This window comes from Sylvia atricapilla, chromosome 1 (genome assembly GCF_009819655.1).
Source record: "Sylvia atricapilla isolate bSylAtr1 chromosome 1, bSylAtr1.pri, whole genome shotgun sequence".
Lineage (NCBI taxonomy): Eukaryota > Metazoa > Chordata > Aves > Passeriformes > Sylviidae > Sylvia > Sylvia atricapilla.
Genome location: NC_089140.1, coordinates 114319124 through 114336383, shown reverse-complemented (window position 1 = coordinate 114336383; position 17260 = coordinate 114319124). Strand labels below are relative to the sequence as shown.

The 17260-nt window shown below is 40.3% G+C and overlaps 1 protein-coding gene across 7 annotated transcripts in view; it reads left to right on the top strand.

Annotated features, from left to right (window-relative positions):
• Window positions 1-17260, top strand: part of PLAG1 (PLAG1 zinc finger) — a 52378-nt gene that overhangs the window by 18316 nt on the left and 16802 nt on the right. For 4 of the 7 annotated variants that reach the window (XM_066331307.1, XM_066331274.1, XM_066331322.1 and 1 more), the window contains exon 2: window positions 9113-9325. The exons of 1 other annotated variant lie outside the window; for it this stretch is intronic. The gene's annotated coding sequence lies outside the window, so the exon portion shown is untranslated. Of the gene's footprint in view, window positions 1-8275; window positions 9326-17260 lie in introns of those variants that run through there. 2 more of the 7 variants (XM_066331298.1, XM_066331282.1) reach the window with 2 other exon arrangements.

Genomic DNA, 17260 nt, shown 5'->3' with positions numbered 1-17260 from the left:
AATTTCTGTGGAATTTTTGGAAGAACCTGTTCTGAGATTACTAGGCAGAGTTTTTCAAAACCATTGTCTTCATAATCTGTTTAGAATGCAGCTTTCACTGCCTTTCACTTCAGCTTCAGGCACTAAGTATTTCTGCAAATCACTCCTTGTAGACACATGCCAAGGACTGGGAAAATTAATGACCTTCTCTGTAGCATTTAGTTTAAATGACACAGAGATCTCTAGTAGAATCTGAGACCTCTAGGACAGTGTTCAATTATCTGACTCAAAACATTGATTTCTGAGTTACTAATGGGATCGTGGAATAAGTAATTAAAAAACTGGCTGAATTTGGGTAGAGTTCACAGGAATGACAGCTATGAATACACCACTGTCCCTGTCTAATTTCAAGTCTCCACCTCAAAGGAAGGTGCTCAAAGGAAAAGTAGGAAAAGTGTGCCAGAACTTTTTGACACAGACAAAACTTTTTTTTCTATTAACCTTTATGTATTTGAAATGCACTGTTTTGAATGAATAAAAACTGAAGAAAAAAAAAACAGGGAAGCAGACACTAATTTGTAAAATTTCAGCCCAAACAATGGCAGTTTGGCAAAGTTGTAGGTTGGCCTAAATAGAGGAGTTTATCATATAATGGCAAGTGTTTGGCAGCATGGTGAAATGTGATCCCACTCATTCTGCAAATAGTCAAATATACTGGATTTGAGTTCACATTTGTACTTACTGACAGCAGTGTTGGTTCTTGTGTAAATTAACAGAGGAATTCTCCTGCTTTGAAATCAAGGGTGGCTAGAGAACTGTTACAGCAGGGCTTTGCAGGCTGAACAAGGGCTGAGATGACAGTACTTTTATTTAACCTGATAAATGCTGATCAGATTCTATGCTTGCATTTTATTTGGTAAGAATAATTATACTTGTGTGCATATTAAAACCTGGTGTTCTGCTTCTGGCACTGGCTAAATCAAAGTTGTCATGAAAAGTTAGGGGAGTAGGGATGATGCTCCCGAAGTGTTCTCCTGATCTTCAATAATCCACTTGTCAAGGGCCTCCTGAGCTAAACAGGATGAGTTTGTATTTACTAACCTTTACTGAACTTTTTCCATAACTTTTTCGTGTGACCTTTTTGAGCTTTTTTTTAAAAGGTCTAAACATGCTGTTGCAATGAGTTAAACTGCAGAAATGTTTGAAAGGTAGGGGCATTGCCTTCTCAAATTTGTGTCCTTTCATTTCACATCTCCAGCTCTTTTATCGGGAGAGCTGCCAGTCTGTTCAGCTTTCTCTCTCTCCAGCCACTTCAGCTGAGGTGCACTTGTATGCTCATCTCCCTTTTCTGCATGAGTATTGGTTTCTCCAGAAACTCCACTTGCTTCTTGGAGCTTGCCGTCCTTTTCTAAATTATGTTGCTTCTTCACCAATATTTTTATTTGTTCATGTGTCCTCCTACCCACACCCCAGTTGTTCATTGGAGTTTATGCTTTCTTGCCTGGTGTAGATGTCATGCTTACTGTAGTACTTCACTGTATATTGGGAATTAATTGTTAGGAAAGGAATCAAACAGGCAGCAATCTGTGGTGTGTGTGTCTCCTCAATACAGTACAAGAGCTACACAGCATGGTAAAGATACAGGAAAAGGTGAAGAATGAAAAAAGTAGTGAAACAGTTTCCATGCAAGGAAGGCCTAAGTTGGCTTAGACTTTTCAGCTCTGTTAAGTGACTACAAAAGGGAGAGTACTGAAAATAGAAATTTAATATCACAGACAGAATGATAAAAGAACCATGAGTGATATTGATGGGATAAAGGGTGAGCAAAATCATTAGCTAAGAGGAAAGATAAGTAGTGGGAAATGGGCTCAGTACAAGCTAATAGGAAGCTGTTGTTAATAAAATGTGAAATTAAGCTGTGGCACTCCTTGCCATGGGATGTTGTCAGTACAAAAGATTACATGGGCATGAGAGAGAGCTGCCAAAATAGTGGAAAGGGGGGGTATTAAATCTGTTCTAGATCTCTAAGTCCCTAAATCACAAGTGGTGATACTTCCCAAAAATACTGTGCACTTGTCTTCCTCTAGATCTGCTGTTGGCTTTTCCTGGAGCAAGGCTGCTGGGCTGCTGGACTTTTGCTCTGGCCTGCAAGGACCATGGTTGTGTTGCAATGAGTATTCAGGGACCCCGAACCGGAACAAATCACCCAGAACTGGAACAAATCACCCTGGCTGAGCCAGATGCCTTGCTGTCACAGAAACCATGTCTGTCTCTGTGAACCTATATAGAGCCACTTGCAAACTAGTGAAGTTTTTTTTCCATGTAAACTTAAAGCTAGTGTTTTGTTGTTTAGAAAGCCTTTTAATTTCCAGCCTAAGCTTATTTTGATAAGCTTATGCTTACACTTCTTCAGTAGTTCCAGCCCTACTGACTGTCTGTTTGATTGACTTACTAAGAACTTCAGTCTTTTTCTTCCTCCTTTGGTCAGATGTTTTGTTGCACTATCCCAGATAATTTTTTGTGAATATGTATTACCAGATATATACATGGTGTTCCCAGCAAGATCTTGGTAGTCCACTATAGTAGCATCTTTATGTCCCTTCCTGTACTGAAAGTGCAGCTGCTTTTTTTTAATTATTATATTTTATTTCTTCTGAAGCAGCTCTCTTTAGTGACTTTTATTAGCTGCTTATAGGAGGGTTATACACAGATTTTTTCCTTCTCTGCTGCTTCCAACTAACAGTTCATCACTTCTCAGCAGAAACCACTGTCTCTAAGCATGTTACTCTCTTTGTTGTTCCTTTTCATCCTATTTCTGTCCTTTAGATTTGTTACCATTTTTCTCGTGTGTTGTTTCAGTCTGCACTGTTCTTCTGCTACCTCCTTGTTTCATATTTTTTGCATATTTTTGTGGTGCTCACTTAAAGGCATAAAAAAATTCTGAACGAAAGTATTGAATCAAAAAAGTCTAAAGACCAGTCTTGGCAGAAGTCCAAACCTAACATCCTTCCATTTTTTTCTGAAAGAAATCTGTTGTCATCTCCTCTTGATCTGCTGCTTTTCCTGTCATGCTATTCTTGAACTAACTCCTCTCTTCTCAGCTCAACAAATTACTGCTCAGGTGGTAGCTTAGCAGATTCCTTATTGAGTGAGACTAGAAGTGTTGTGCTTCTTTTGTATAAAGACTATTCGTAGTGTTGAAGAAAAGCTGAGTGTTTGACATGGTTCAGCTTTTCAAAATCATGTGACATTTTGTTTGATTTTTTTCTTTACCTTCATGTTTTCATTCTTTCATTGAAAATATGCTCCAAGCAAGAGGCCATGCTATCATCATTAGCTGTATGTCCTGATAACTTTTCTCCACCTTTCTCAATATTGAGATGAGGCAAAAAGTGTGTACTTGGATTTGATGCTGTTGTGAGATGGTTTCATCTCATCACAGCCTTGTTTCCTGTTAAATCAGAAGATAGTATTTCAGTATGAAAGGAGAGATTATAGAAATGTGGTAGATGCTTTTTTTTAAATTCACCTTTCGGAAGGCCCTGTGTTGGTCTCTGTGGCTGACAGCCATCTGTGGGTCAGACGTAAACTTCTACATTACTTTCACTCTAGTAAGAGTAATGAGCTCAAGCAGTTGCCCAGTGCTCTCTCTTTTGTGATTGTAGATGTTCAGCAGACTTAGATCACACCAGTTTTATTCAAGGTGATCTCTGCACTGCCGATAATAATATGAACTTGGTCATTTGGCACCTTTTGTCACCCCTACTAAGGTAAGAGCATCTCAGAGTGCCATGATACTCCATTAGTGATACTCTGCTCTGCTCTGTCCTGTCAGGTTGGTTCCTCTTGGATGTTGGGTCTGCAAGACAGAGGTGGTGCCAAATTCCCATGTTCAGCAGGGTTGTGAAATTGCTGCTGTTCCTGACTCTGAATGGCTACTGAGTACAGTTAGTACCAAGAGAACACAGGAAATCTGTGCATGCTCTTGGGGCTAGAGATGTGTGAATCCCAAACTGCTCATCCCTGTTCATGAGGTGGCTCTTCTCTGCCTCCTCTTAGGCTGGCACAAAACCACTCCAAAGACTTTGACTACATGAAATGGTTGGGATTCTTTCTGTAGGGTTAATTTGACTGTTTTAGCTCTTTACAGTTAACTTGAATGTTTTAGGTCTCTGGCTTGGCACAGAGTGTGGAAAGGAAAGGAAAAAGGAAGGGAAGGGGAAGGAGGAAGAAGCACTGAACTGTTTCAGTGTGGAGGCATGATGAAAATAACTAAGTTCTGGGCAGACTAACAGAGTGCTGACGTGTGCTGTCTTCAACGTGACAGCTGGACAGATGTGTCCATCTCCAATCCCAAGGCATTAGCCAAGATGCTGTGCCAGAGCTGTTACCCCTGCCTCTGAGCTGCTCATGGATGAAAAGCTGAAAAGCTCAGCTGCTTTTGCTGCATGGTCTGGCTTCCAGCAAGGAGGTGGCTTATGTCCGGCCAGCTTGGCATGTTGGGTGGGCATGGTTGCCTCTGCCTATGGCTGACCCAGTAAACAAGGTGCTTGCTTATATGGAGTTACCCAGTTCTGGAGATGGCTGCTTTGCTTTTGGGATTGGATCCAGAGATGAGAAGGTAACTGCTGAAGTTGCTTGCCAAGGCAGCTATGAAATCTGATGACAGATGAGGCCTTGAGGTTAACTAACAGCAATTATCTTTACCGGAGCTGTATCTGTTCTGAGTGGTTTTTCAGAGGGTTGTTTTGTTTTGAAAAGTTGATGCCTCACAGTTCTGGTTTGTGTGTAATTCAAGGGAAATAATAAGCCCTCATCTTGGCAAGTACAGCCTTTTGGGTATAAACCTCAAAGTTGTGGTGACAAGTAGGGTAGCAATGAGAAATTAAAATGTGAATGTCTGATACACTCTTGTATTTTCATTTGGGAAAGGCTCCTCCAAAAGCACCCCCCTGCTTTGGTAAGGAAGCAAGTGATTTCAGAAAGAAACATGTTGAAATCATCAGGCCATTCACTGTACATGTTTTGGTAGTGAGTCTTTTTTCTTAGCCATTCATTTGCATAACCCTAGCTCTTTTTGACCGTTTTGTGCCCTTTTCTTTAGCAGATGTTTCCCCCCAGCACTAGTCATGGTGGTAACTTGTGCAAGGTGGCGGGACTGGGTGAGTTTGGGGAGAGGGGTGGAAGCTACAAGTCATAAATAAGTGTATTGTGTGTGGTTGATGATATGTAGCAAGTGTGGTTTAGTAAGATGACCTCCCAGCTCTTCCTGCAGAAGGGGATGCACACCTTCCTTTACTCTGGCACATTTCTGCAAGATGATAGGAGGCAGGAAAGAAATGTAATTTCTGCAGCCAAGTTTCTGTGTGTTACTTTTTCATGTGTTCTTACTGATAGAAGGCTTGGTTGGGTGCCCTGCTGTCAGACTGTATTACCCAGAGTTAGCTGGTTGTGAATCCATGCTTCGTGTTCACAGGTATTGCTTTTTTTTCTTAAAGACTGCTCGTGTGGGCAGTTACAAACACTGACGGAATGAGCATGAGTCTCCACATCTCCCTTTCCTTCGTCTGGTACTCAGATTTCAGTAAGTAGGGCATTTGCAGTTTGAAATTTGTAATTGTAACATTATCTGTCAGAAGTAAAGGAAAAAACCAGCTAAAATAAGTAGCGTAGAACACACTAGATCTGCTTCAGATAAAGCTGGCCATTATCGTGTGCTATTAAACCAAGTGTTTTCAAGGATTAGTAGATAATATATTTGAAGAGATTGGTTAGTGGTAGGAAATAAGGCTGCCAGTAAAATCTTTATTCTAGAGTCCAAATGCAAAGATCTCTTATTAAAAGTTATCCAGTTGTTTAGCTTTTCCTAACAGAGGGTTCATAGGTCACAGAAACAAGTGTATGAAATTTCATACTCAATAGTCACCTGCTTTTAAAGAAAAATAGCCATATTCCATAATTTCAAGACAACAGTTACTGCTTTTTGCTAACAGCATATGCCCCTGTGTGTTTACATTTGTGTGTATCCTAAGCTGTTTTGATTTTTTTAATTTTTATTTTTAGCAGTAGAAGCCCTTACAGACTACAAAGGATTTCATTTGCTTTCTTTCTAGCCACTTTTTCCTAAGAAAAGGTGACCATACCAATGATATGAAAAATCCTGTCTGCAGCATTGCCTTGCAATTCATTAACACTGCTGCTTTGCCTCTGTTTGGCTTTGTTTCACTTTTTAGGCTCCCACTCTTCACAAATCCCTGTTTTGGGGATTTTTTTTACCAACTTGTCATCTGCCACATAAAGGGACGGGTGACGGAAAAAGATGGTTTTCTTATAACTCTTTTATTAAGAGAGCCTTGTTGTTCCTAATCCACTATAATTTGTCTTAGTTTCCTCTTCCTTTATCTCATTTTGCCCCTATTTCCAAACCTCCTCACCTTCATGCTGATGACTCCTCCCTCCCTGATCTTTGGGTTTGGACGAAGCTGGGAGGTGTGGTTAGATGCCGGAAGCGCTCAGTTATTATTTACACAGGGAAACTTCATCCTGTCTGACAAGCATACTATTCGTAGCCTTGAGGGATATACCTGAAGGGCACTGAGTTTCCATGCAGAATTTAAGTAGATTAGATTATGTATACATATTTGTTTTGACTTGGCGGGTATCCCAGTGCCCGAGGTCTTAAAACATATACTTTGCTATACTCGAGGCAAGCTCAACTGCATGTTTCAAAAGATGCTCTGGGGAGATGGGAGGCTGCTGTTTGGAGTCCACAAAGGTGTTATCCTCTCTAGATCTGGTACAACACAGGAATTCTGACTACTGTTCTGTCTAGTCCTGTATTTTGTCTTGATATTAGGTGCTATCAGATGCCTCAAGGGGTGGTACAACCGTAAGATACAGAGGAGATTCTCTCTTATTTAGCTCTCTGCTGGTTTGTATTTTGTCCTGGAAAAAGAGAGTTGCTGTTATTTTTTCCTGAAGCCCTCTTGAAATCATACTATAATTTTGGATAATCCAGTTGTAAATCTTGTCTATCTAACTGTATGCTGCCTTCTGGCAGTTAATCTCACAAGCTAACACTTTGCTGTTAAAAAACAAGTTATGGTGTTTATTAATTTAAAATTTGCTATGCTGTGGCTTTATTGAGTGTCTCTGTCATAAAAACAGATGAAACCTGTGACTCTGAATCTGAAGAAGTTACTCCATTGCCAATAATTTTGATAGTTTTATCTTGCTATCTTGTTTAAAAAAAACAAAACAAAACAAACAAACAACAAAAAACCAGACACAAACATAAAAATGCAGCCCCAAAACTCAGGTGCTGTGGATATGCTGGAGGGAACTGTGAAGTTAAAACAGCTGTATTTTATGAAATTCTGTTTGGTATGGCACTTTTCCTTATAAGGACCAATGACCAATTGTTTTGATTATTTAGAAGGAAAAAATTCCATGAGAACTGTTACTGAAAATGACTAACTTGGCGTTTGTGATCTGTCGCTCTCTTACAACATTTGATGCAATACTGAATTTAAGATAGCTGAAACATCCAGTTAGCTGCTCAGTGCTTCAGCTGTTCCTGTGTGACCTATTAATTTCATTTTCTTGTAAATTGCTAATGATGTTTGTAAATAGATACTCCTCCTTTTTGTAGTGCTGTCTTCTTAATATCCAAGCCTTTGAAAATAAAGAACAGCCTGTGCATCTGATAGAAATCTCCAAGGCTCAGTTTGCGATGCACAGTGACCTGCAGGCTTTGGCAGCAAAGAGCTGAAGTGATTCCTTAGGTTTTGCCACCAGAGCAGCGAAGCCTTGGAAGGAGTGTGGCTCTGCAGCTGCTCATGGGCAGTGGAGGCTCTGAAAGACCACATTGGTTAGGTGCACTTTAGAAACTAGAGATGGATGGGTCTTGTTGCAAGAGGAGGGAAGACTTGAAAGAGAGGTATGCTGGATTTGGTTAAGTAGTTTTGTTTCTCTCTTTAAGCAAGGACTGGAAGTTGATAAAAATGTGTCAGCTGATATGCCTTAGATATGAGCTGCTTTGTTCTCAAAGTTGCACAGCGGGATGTGAGAGAGATGGGACCAGGATTTAGCAGATCTGAAATGTACATATCCATCTGACCCATTCCTTTGGTGTCTTAGTGGCTTATGGAAGAGCTTGAATACAGTAGTTAAAATCTGTTTGTGTTATCTAGTAGAGTAGTCTTTTAAAGGTAGAGGATGAGAAATAACCCATTGAGGGGATATTTTCCCTTTTTTTTTTTTTTACGTTATTATATTCTAACCGTATGCTGAAAATTATTTTTTTAACAAACAGAAACCGCATGCTAAATTCACTGCATTTTCTGTTCTTTACTTCTATTTTCCTTTTGAAAGTATGGAAACATAGGATTCACTCAAGCAGACAATAGGTAAGATTGTCCCTTTGTGAACTTTAAAATGGATGAAGTGAGAAAGAATTTCTAGGCTGATGATTACTGAGAAATAATTAACAAATCCAATTCACTATGCCTTAGTGCACAGTAGGATGTTACTTTGAATACAGTGCAGTTTCTCTTACAGCATCATGTGTCCGTGCTGAACTGAATTCTCAGTGTTGCATCACAGAGGACTAGTGACTGTAGTAAATGCTTGTTGTGGTGAGCTGGGTTCCACTCCGAGTTTCTTTGGGTTGATCGCTTCTAATGAACTGGAATTTTTATTTCTTCCTACTTGGCTCACTACCCATGCCCTGCTTTACTCCAGAGTAAAGGTAGATTCTGAGTAGAGGTAGATGCTCCATACATGTTGCCAGGTAGGCAAGAGTGCTGCTTTTTGTGGTGGAGGTTGTAAGAAAGTTGGTTATAATAATCGATCAGTTTTGAAGAGTCTGCCAAGGCTCTATGACTGAGCCTACCTGGATATGAATCGTTATGGGATGGACAGGTACAGGTGACTGCCCACATAAATGAAAGAGAGAAAACACACCTGGACCTGGCCTCGGGAATGAATCAGCACAAGGGACCACAAAGGATATAGCAGAAGACAAAGAAACTCAACAGGATTTTTGATCAGTGCCCTTATACATGCGCAGGGCTGTGGTTTTGCAAGTGACATTGCCACCAAATCCAGAAGTGAATTATTTTTCTTCTCTCAGATGGTGCACAGTGCCACAACAGAGGCCTGAGGTAAATGGGTTTAAAAAAAAAAAAAAAAGAAAAGAAAAAGCAAAAAAAAGGTCAATAGCCTCACCTATACCACAGTGTCCTCCTGGCCTGGGTCTGCTGCAAAGCACTGTCTCCTCAGCTGTGAACAATACCCAAGAAACGGCTACAGGATCCTGTGGAGGCTGGAGGAGGAAACCGATCCGGTAAGTATTGCATGCCCAATTGCACAATAACTTTGCAGGAGGGTTTAAACTACCTTTCTGGAGCGTTGCTCCATCTCTCAGGTAGCAGCCTTTCCCTTGCCATTTAACTTAGCCATTCTCAAACCTATGTCAGACTCCTGTTTTATTTATTTTCTGTGGGCTCCTCTTCCACACAGATGTGCTGTCACTCACTCACCACCTCTAAACTTCTGCACTCCAGCTACTGTCCCTCCATCCTTTCATTTCTCTTAGTCTCTCATCCAGACTATCAGCCTTTACTGTCAGTATTCCTGCCGCTCTCCCTGGTCTTTGCTCAGCTAGCCTTGCCTACTTACCAGTCTAGCTGTACTGAAGGGATTCTCAGAAACCTTGCTATATCAGCTCCCTGATACCTCCCATGTCTTCTCCTTACCCTTGTTCTCTGTGCTCTGTGTAAAAGACATTTTGTGAGGAATAGCATCAAGTTGTCTTAGCTGCTCAGATCAGTTATCCTCAGTGTCCATATCTTTGCAACTCTGTCCCGTACCTATCTTGCCCTATTTGAAAAGCCTGGAGATCTCCAGAAGGGGAGTGCTCACCCTGCTCTTGGTGTTGATGTCTCCATGGAGCTCACTGCCTGTTCCCTGCCTTGGGGGCCCTGAGGCTGTGGGGAAAGCAGCCCAGCGCAGTTAGGTGCAGTAAGGAGCTGCCTGTCCTTCGACTGAGCTGAAGCCATGGCATGGCTCACCTGCATGCTCCCTGGAGCTCTGCTGCTCGTGTTGGGTGCAGGGGGAGATAGTTTGAAGACTGGAGGGAGTCACATGTTTCAGGGGTATGCACTGACATAGAGAATGGATGGTGTCGTATGGGACTGCTTCCTTCTGCTGCTGCCTACACCCCTGCCTCTGTGATGTCCTTCAGCTTAGCAAGTGTTGGTTTGCCTTCCTCCCAGTCAGTGACTGTCACATCTGTGCTGCTGACTCATGTTCTGTAGTTTGTCCAGTACCTGACTCCACAATTGCAAATTGCTCTTGATCACACTTTTTGATGTTTTTGCATTCATTTTTATGCACTCTTGTTCCCCTCAGTGAAATGTCATCTTCTCATCAGTCTTTCTTTAAAGCTTTAATGATATATTTCTTTGCTGTGCCAAGTACCAGACATGATTCACACATTTCTGCCTCTTTTCTCTACTGATTTGATCTCTCATTTCCTCCTCGCTAATCACAGCCTTCCCCAGCTTTGGTTATGCTGCCCCCCTGCTCCAGACCTTAGTCATGCTCAGAGTGTTTATTCATCCTAGAGCAGTCTCAAACACAAAGCTATGCTGTTTCCGAGTTTCATTACTGTGCTCAATCTTCACTCAGGGTGAAGTACACAAAGAATTTTCACCTGTGTTGCTGTTCTAAATCTTCTGTGTGGTAGAATGAGTTTGTGTAGATCTAAAAGCTGCAACAGAAGTTTCTTACCTTAGCAGTGTATTTTACAGTAATTTTCAAGAGCCATAGAAAGAGTGACAATAGTGTCTAAGAGGGAGGTTTGACATAAAAAGTGCAGGTAAAGGAGATGTCAGGTTGTTGGTATTGGGTTGTTTTTTTCCCCTCTAAGGAAATACTCCTCTAACACTCCTGGATGAAGCTTATTGATAGGTAACCTTGCAGTGCATTATCACAGTTTGCCTGTTGTCTTTATTTATTTTGCTAGGGAGTGCTGTCCTTCAGCATAAGGACAGCTAGTTTCCTGTGCATGCAGTTAAATATGTAATGTATATTAGTTTTTGCTTTAAAAACAAACAAAAACTCAACAAACAACCAAAAGCAGAACCCTTTATACTCAAATTCCTTATTCAACAGTTTCAAAACATTTCAAGTTTCAACATTTCAAACAATAGTGACCAAAGCACCCCATTACATATCTCAGAAAAACCTAGAGTAGCTTATGTTTTATGTGCAAAGGATTTGGAAAGCATCTTGCAGTTTTGAAGGGCACACGGTGAAAAGAAGGACTGGGAGAAAATAATCATGAGGGAAGAAACTAGTTAGCAGTATTAAAATAGACTTTGTAATGAGTGGGGTAACTAGTAACATCTTTATTTTTTCTGATTTCTCTTAGCTCATAAAAAAGCTGCAGCCCGTATGAAGAGGGGAATTAGTAGCTAAAAGATAGCCATCAGATTTCAGAAGATAAACAAAAGGTGGATCTGATCCTTGAATTTGTCAGCTCAGCAAAGGCAGAGTGGTGAAAGGAAGGTTTCCTGGAGAACCCCCAGAAGATTGTGATCGATTACGCGTTTCTGGAAGGGAACAAGACACAGGCAGTACAAAGGTGCTAAACCTTAACAGTTCTAACAAAACACTGGTCAAGCGTTTTTATCTCCAACACCCTGCAAAACATAGGAGGTATTTGAGATTGAGACCACTACGTCAGTTGAGCTGAAATGTTTCCTGGCTACTCTGATTCTTGTGTATACCATGTAGAGGAGCATTCTGTGCAGGACTTGCTCTTTTTTTTAGGGTCATTATTTTTCACTGAAAAAAATTCACCATCAGCTAAATCAGTAAATAAATCCATTTGTCTAAACACCTGTCTGAAAAACTAATTGAACACACAACTGTTGTAAAATTCATCTCTTCACAACTTTTTAAAAATAAAATTAAACTAAACATACCTTTTTGATTGCAAATTTTTTGCTAGCCTAGAGCTGCTTTCCCACAGTGTGAAAAGAGCTCAAGCATCTTGTTGGAGAGCACTTTAGAGGAAGACATTCTCTGGGATTCACAAAAGCATCTCTATTTCATGTTCCCATCTGCTCTCCAGGATTTTTTCCTATAACGTGCATGAAACATTGATGCATACCATACAGTCGTAAGACTATTTTTATTCCATCTTTTTTGTCACCATCTTCCTTCCACCTTTCTGGAAGCCTGCCCTACTAGCAGTTTGCAGCTGTTCAAGGCAAAGTCTTGCATGTGTTTTTCTCGCATCACTTAATGTAGGCTTGAAATCAGGGAAACAGATTCTAAGTTGCTTTAAGAAAAGATGAGAGCTTGTAAGAAGCCTGGTGTCTTAGACTGTGGAGAAAAAAAAATTAAATTTCAGGACATGGGGTCTTTCATCACAGATTTCCCAGAACTGGTGAATGCTTACTGTGGTAAACAGTGTCCATCAAGACTGAGAAAGTCTTAAGCCAATGTGTTTGGAGGTGGAGCTGAGACTGAGTCGGGCAACGCGTATGCATTCACAATCTGCTTCTGTGACAGCAGGGAACCCTATCCCTGCCCCTTGACACAACGTGGAGAAAGCTTGTGCTACTGTCAGCTTTCCTGACTTGGTTGCCCTGCCAGTAACAAGATGATTATTTTGTGATTTAATGGTAAAGTTGTTTGGTGACCACATGGGTACAGCATTTCGTCAGGCTGACAGGAGCTCCCAAAGTGGTTTTCTGTTGATGCAGCTCCAGGACAAAATCTGTGTGGACTTCTGGCAGATTCTGGTTTTGCTGCCTGAAACTGATCCAGTCATTGCTGCCAGTCACCTGAATCCGAATATTGTAATCTTGGTGGCTATTCTGGATACTAACCCGCCTTATCTCCCACTGCAGTGTTCAGTTGTGTAGCCCTAAATTATGCATGACTGCTCTTAGTTGTTCACTAATCTGGCATCAGATCTCAGAATTCTTATGCATTGAGGTGTGCATCGCAAATTGCATTGCACAGCATCACAGTGCTCTGGAGCAGAATACTCAACATGCCAAGTGGGAAATGGGAACAAATGCGGAGCTACGTACTTACCTCATTCACAAGGATGCTCCCGTAGCAACAGGGCTTGTGGGGGCTCTGAGAAGTCACTGTAGTTAAAGTAAGCTGTTTAGGTGTGTGCAAACAGCACTGCACAAAGCTGGTGCATGAGCAGAGTCAGAAATACATTCAGTGTCTGTGCTGTGCAGCTTCAGAAAGGCCCACCGGTTACAGCTTTGAAGAGGGATTTGCTTTGGTATTCCCTTAAGTATTCTGCATTATTGGTTAACCTTCCCTAAGGCTTTTGTGTTTTAGCTCGTAAGGTCATTGATACTATCATCCAGCATCACAGTTGTAGCAGTAGTAGCAAAAGCAATTATGGCTAAATGCAACATGTTCTATTTACTGTAAAGCTACAATAATCTATGAAGTATTTTCTTTTCAGATAGAACAGCAGTTCCTTGATTGTAGGTTGTATTGGAAGTGACTGCTTGGAAATTGGCCACTCTTTCTTGTTGCCTTTCTTTGAGAGGGCTGGAATAAGAGGCAGAGGAAACAGGGCAACCAGGATCATCAGCATTTTAGTTGGAATAGCTCCAGTAATAGGATGGTTTAAAAAAATTCAAGGTTACAAAAAAGCAATGTTAAACTCTGTCACAGCTTTTGCCCTCAAGCAATGCTGTTTTGGCAGTGTGACTCAGGGCAGGACTGGGCTTCTGCCACAGGCTTTGCACTACTGCATGGTTGCCACCTATACCCAGGATGTGGTGTTATATAGTGGGGAGACTACCCTGTCTCTCAGTCACTTTATCTCTGTCCTGCATGACTTGTCTTTTTTTTTCCAAAATTGATCTTCCCAACCATCTAGTGTAGCATCATGAGGGAAATTAGCTCCTGTGAAAGGCTTTGTCTGAGCACAGTCCTTGCAACTTCTATGAAGTATTGAGATTTTTTTCAACCACCAACTTGCCCCTCTTATTCAAGCTTGTGTTAACTAGCAGGACTAGAGCACCAGAAACCCTTTTAATTGAATGATAGCTGAAACCGTTAAAAACATCTTTAGTTATGATTTGTTGGGTGACTGTCTCAAAAAGCAAAATGTGTAAAACCTATCCAATGTATTTGTGCTCCACAACGTAATTACATTGTCTAAATGGTATGTGCTCAAGTATTCAGGTTCAGAAAGATCTTCTGAAATGCAAGTATGGAAAATCATGGTTTCACGGGTAGTCTGGGCCAGGCAGGCATGTACCGGGCAAATCTGAAATTTGATTTTGGTTGGTAGGTGCTGTAATAAAGCATAGAATTGGTGGCCAACTGCATAGGAATGATGATGTGAGAAGAGTCAAAGAAGCATTTGTGAGGAGGTCCTGTCTCGGGGAATTGGAGTTCTTGGGAGGCATCAGCAAGAAGTAAAGGTGTTCTGATTCAAAAATCAAAGTGAACTTTATCAAAAAGACTTTTTAAGGAGACTCAGTTGATGTAAGAGAGGAGGTCTTTGCACAAGTAAATGACACTTTAAGAGGTACAATCAAAGGATAGAAGGTTCTCAGTTAAAGGATGGTCCCAATTAAGTTCCACAGAGATCTGTGGAAAATATTCATGAATGGTATCAGTAAGGGATGAGCAGTTGGGTGAGTAACTGCTGTGAAGGAGAGAGCTAGCTGTAGAGAGCAATAGAAGGATATTAAAGTGCTGAAGACTGTGCAACAAAATGGGTAATAAGATTCCATGTAGATAAATTATGATGGTAACTAGGAAGGATAACTGGGCAGAGCAATCCCCATTACATATTAGATTGTGAGTTTGAGCTGGGTATTACCATTGAGGAAATAAGATTTGGGAATTGCGATTGGCGATCCTGTGGGATCATGGACTCATTGGTCACCAAAACACAATCCAAATATTAGAGTAAAAATGTACAGAATAAATGTTGAAAGTGTCATTACAAGAGTGTATGAGTTGCTTTCAAGTTCTGTGTGTATTTCTGGAGTCTTCAAAGGTTTATTAGAACTGGAAGAAGCTTAGAGAAGGTCAATAACGATGATGAGCTACATGGAGTGGCTTCCTTTAAAGAACATTTCTGTAAATTGGGACTGTGGTCTGGGAAAGGAATTAATTGAGGGCAATGTCGTGGACATCTGCAGAGGAGGGAAGATGAAGACTAACCACTGCCTTTCAAAACAAAAGCATGCACACTTAGGAGGGAAGGCAGATTCAGAGACTTCAAAAAGAGGAGGTTCTCCATTAATTCAGCAGCGGAGAGACCTGTGGGATGACTTGTCAAGCATATGTTATAGATACTATAAAAAATTATATGATTTCTAGGAGAATAGAGGACTATTGCTTGGAACAGTGATGTGCTCAAAGTTGCTAAACAGAAACCACATATGGTTCAGAAATTCCTTGATATCAAAGGAGGGGGTGGTCTGAAGAGAATCAGAGAAATATCACACGTTGGTGACCTGTTCTGTACTTTTGATTGTTACTGAAGATAGAAGATATTACTGGCCTAGATGTACTGCTAATCATGCCCACACATTCACGCTCATTTTAAGGTGTCTTGTGACAAAGGAAAATACTTTTCCTTAAAAATAGCAGATTAGTTCCTGACCATATTAGAGTATAATCTAATGCACCTTTAGGTTGCATTTGTGCTTGCATGTGCATGTACAGGATTTGCTTTTGTATTTTATTACAAAAATAGCATGAGCCTATATGCAGATTAAATAGTAACCAAAATTTGTTTTCACAAAAGCATCATCACTTTAAAAATGGTTGCAGATTATTCTTGAGGAGGAGGAGTGGTAATGGTGGTGGTGTGATTCCAAAACACATGAAAACACTTCAGCAGGTTTTAAAAATTCTGACAGTAATTACACTAACAGTGTTATTTGTATCACAGTCTCTCCAAAGTTTTTGGAAAAACATCTATGCAGTGCTATAGAGATTCTTAAAAATTCCATAAACCCACAATCATCAGATGGGTTAGCTCTAGGCAGCTCTTGTTTCCTTTAATTTAGTATATAACCAGGAATCCTTTGGAACATTTAGTAACCAAAACTGAGCTCTCAAGATTTAAAGTGGACCTAAGTAATCTGGAACATGGAAAGCCAACAAAGAGATGCTGGATTGGTATTGTGATTTTTTTTTTTTCTATAAATTACAGACTATTAGGTCATGCTAAAATAAACATTAGTAAGTTCACGTTCTACTTTTCCAGAAACTTAAGGGGAAAGGAAAGGGCAGCATGATAGAATTTTTCTTCTATATTCTGAAAAAAAAAAGTTATGTAATGCTCTTTCTAGTGTAGCATGTTATAAGAATGAGTTACTTTCTAAAATTAAAAAGCTGGTTGTCCAAATTTCATGACTGTAGTACAGGTCTTAGAATTGCATAGAATTATGACCATGAAAAAAAATTTAAACTTAATAGTCATATCGATATAAATACCTATTTTTGTGTCATAGTTACTGTCCCACAGGAATCTAGTGGGTTTTTTCCTCCAAGTGCTTGCTTTATAAATTAATAAAAGATATGTATATTTAAAAGATGTTTACTACTGAAATCTGTGTATTTACTGCCCACAAGAAAAGAAATGTGTTTAATAATTTTAGCGCATTTATTTCCATTGCTACCCAAATTTCAGACTGGTTTGAAGGAATTGGATTTTTTTCTGCTCAACCACCTGCAGTTTCTGTAGGTTTCTGTTTTGTGCATGTTTAAAAAAAAAAAAAAACAAACTAAAACAAAAACCCCCAAAGCAACAACAACAAAAAAGCAAAACCTTAAATAAAATCTAGTATTGATGAATCTTGTATTTTTCTATCTTCTGTATTATATTCCTTGTAGCATAATCATCATTCTGCACACAGCAGATATTAGTAATGTGCTTGTCGCTAACAGCAGACTACAATGGTTGCCTGGTTTTAGTTTCAGTGGTTATGTTATTTCATTGTGTTCTAGATGTTCGGCTGTTTCCCTGAGGGGTGAACTCTTATGTGTTATTATCTCTAAGTCATTCTTATGTTTATATCTAAGATCGCTGGAGAGATATTTTCACTGTTTTGCCCACATCATTCCAGTTACCTGCAGCAGCTTTCGCAGGCAGTTCTCCTGCTGCATGCCTGGATTTGGTGGTGCGTTCCTGCAGCCTGTGCATGCTCTCACTGCTGTCCTACCATGCTCCCTCAGCCACCCCTCTACACTGTAGGCTAGA